Below are 2,979 nucleotides of genomic sequence, written 5' to 3' on the forward strand. Positions count from 1 at the left end.
CTTTCTTTCTTTCTTTCTTTCTTTCTTTCTTTCTTTCTTTCTTTCTTTCTTTCTTTCTTTCTTTCTTTCTTTCTTTTTTTTTTCGAGACAGGGTTTCTCTGTGTAGCCCTGGCTGTCCTGGAACTCACCGTGTAGACAGACCAGGCTGGTCTCGAACTCAGAAATCCACCTGCCTCTGCCTCCCAAGTGCTGGGATTAAAGGTGTGTGCCACCACTGCCTGGCTGGATTTTCTGTTTCTAATACCTAAACTAATTTAGGTAACTAACTCTGTAAGATGGAATGGCAGCATGGTCTGAGGCTCATACCCCATAAAACCCACAGTTCACTTTAATTTTTCTCAAGGTTCTGGCTTATAACTACACCCAACGCCCAAATGCTAAGGTATAAAGGTAATTTTTAGGCTGTCTTCTCCCACCTGCAGACATACACAAACTGTTTATGGATATGTAGATCACTGATTTAGTGTTACAGAGTCTTTTGAGTATTGACAATATTGAAAAATTATTGCATGTTGTTCTACTCCACTGAGGATGTTGGCTCAGGAGTTAGATTTTGGACCATCTCTCCCAGACCCAAGCATGATTGTTTAAAAGTTTCCTCCAAAGACTCTGTCCTAGCTCAAGTAGGCCTCCTGACTCTGTGACCAGGAGAAGGAGAGAAAAACCAAGAGCCAGGAATAGACACTTTGCTCTTGAGAATAGCTAAGAAGTGAACGGTTTCCCACACAAGTTACAAATGGCAAGGTGTTCAGCTCTCTGAATTCTTTCCCCCTCCCTTGTTTGCTTGGTTTTGTTTGCTGTCCTTAAAGCTTTTGTTGAAACTTTAATTTTCTATAGTTTAGGATTTCTAAGTTCATCTCACACATCGAGTGTGATTTTAAAAGCATATACAGGAGGCCTTAATTTGCTATCATACCATGTATGTGATTTGGATTCAGCTTTGGGATAGGAAATAACGTGTGCCTAATGGATTAACCTCAGAGTACCATGACATTTGCTGCCATCTTGGTTGATTACATGACCTAGGCTCACCTTGGAGTAAGCATGTGTGGCTCATCATGGTGTCATCTTGGAAGCCATGTGACTCAGCCACCATCTTTATTAAGGTTGAAGAAAGGACATGTCACGTGACTTCACCACTTGGTTAAGGTGACCTTGTGAGATAAACCAATTAAAATAGTATGCATAAACTAGCTACACCCACTGAGCTCTCTGCTTACCATTGCAGCTTCCTTTTATGAGACCGAGGAGGTAACCCCAGGTTTACAGCATGGTTTGGTTTGAATTGAGTCAAAAACAAAACAAAACAAAACAAACAAACAAAAAACCCCAGCCATTTCGTAAAACTAAACTAAACAACGGCCAATCTCTCTGTGGATTATAATTATGATTTAAAATTTATTTTGTTACTAAACAATATTTTGTGACCAAAAGTTATAATTCAAGAATTATATCTTTAAGGCTCAAAATTAACAGGGATAAAATCATAAAATCCTAATTTTATAAAAGAATTACTTATTAATTATAACCTGTTAAAGATAATTAAGATATACAAGTTAATGCCCAGCCATGCTATGAATAAATGTAATTTACTTACAGAGACAAGCTAGAAGAGAGAGAAACCAGCTTTTATCTCCTGTCATGTAGTCTGCTGTTATACCATATAGCATTCTTCAAATGCTGTCAAATTAAGCCTAAAGCAAGTAAAGTAAAATCAGAAGTTTTTGTTAATTCAGTCCTTGTTACATGCAAATTATTACAGATTTGACATGACTGACTTCTTTCACCTATTGGGTGAGTGTATGGAATGAGTATTAGAGGTTTTTTGACGTTTCTGTAAATAGGGTTAATTTTACAGAATTTGGTTAATAATTTACTCTTGACCAGGCAGACACTGTCTCTAAGAATATACGTTTGAAATTGGAAATTGGAAATAATGTTTTTTTCTGGGGAATACAACTTAGAATTAACTTGTCTCCTTATACAGCCTGACAATATAAAATATATTCACTATGTAATCTTGCAATATAGCTATAACAATTCACGTTAACAAAAATATGTATTATCGTATTTTCAAGTATAGGTCGTTAATAGTCCCAATTTTTAAAATTTCAACTTACAAAATTGTTTCTAACCAAAAATTTTGTTTTACTTGAAATATTCTGGTTTTGTTCATCAAATAATAGCTGATACTGTTAATATTTGAAACAAATGTACAAAGTTCATCATACTTGGAAGCAAGGACTATTCCTTAGACACTCTCTGTTCAGAGTCATTCCTTAGATGCTAGGAGGGTTGTACTGACTCTCTTACAAAGTGGGAGTCTGAGGTAACAAACAACTAATTAGTCACCTTGTCCTTCTGCAGAACTCTGGTGCCTGGTCCAGCCAGCTGTACAATTGCTTCAAGACTGCGGGATGGCAATCACTTGAACCATTGCAGTGGATCAAATTTAAGACTCTTCTGCTACGTGCCCAAAGGACCCCCTCTTTGATGGACCCAGACCTAGCCTCTCCCACAAAGACCCTCCTCAGCAAAAAACAGCTGTAATGCCTCTAGCATGCATTTTTAAATCCTTTCATAGTTAGCAATGAGACTAGTTTCCCAGTGAAGGATTACTCATCCCAGCTCCCCTTGCAGATGACCGTAGTCATTCCTGCCCCCGTAAGCGGCCACACCCCATCTTCTTCTGTTGGCATTTTGGCTATCTTCACAAAGAGAGACAAAGATGCCCCCTCAACATGAATATATATGGTCCCACCTGAGGTCAGACCAACTCCCCCATCTCTCTGCTTCTCTCTCTCTCTCTCTCTCTCTCTCTCTCTCTCTCTCTCTCTCTCTCTCCACACACACACACACACGGCTGCTTTTTAATGCTCTAACACAAAGGGCTACCTACCCGTGTGTGCACACCTCACAGTATGATTTTTAACCCTGCTGGTAGCCCCTTGGTGTGGGTATTCAGCTCCCAATAAACCA

The 2,979-nt window shown here is 38.8% G+C and overlaps 1 long non-coding RNA gene across 1 annotated transcript in view; it reads left to right on the forward strand.

Annotated features, from left to right (window-relative positions):
• Window positions 1-2,541, forward strand: part of LOC115062691 — a 26,321-nt gene extending 23,780 nt beyond the window's left edge. Inside the window, exon 4 of the long non-coding RNA XR_003842627.1 lies at window positions 2,368-2,541. This is a non-coding gene — a long non-coding RNA (uncharacterized LOC115062691). The remainder of the gene's footprint in view (window positions 1-2,367) is intronic.
• Window positions 2,542-2,979: the final 438 nt, after the last annotated feature.

The sequence above is a fragment of the Mus pahari genome, chromosome 20 (assembly GCF_900095145.1).
Source record: "Mus pahari chromosome 20, PAHARI_EIJ_v1.1, whole genome shotgun sequence".
Lineage (NCBI taxonomy): Eukaryota > Metazoa > Chordata > Mammalia > Rodentia > Muridae > Mus > Mus pahari.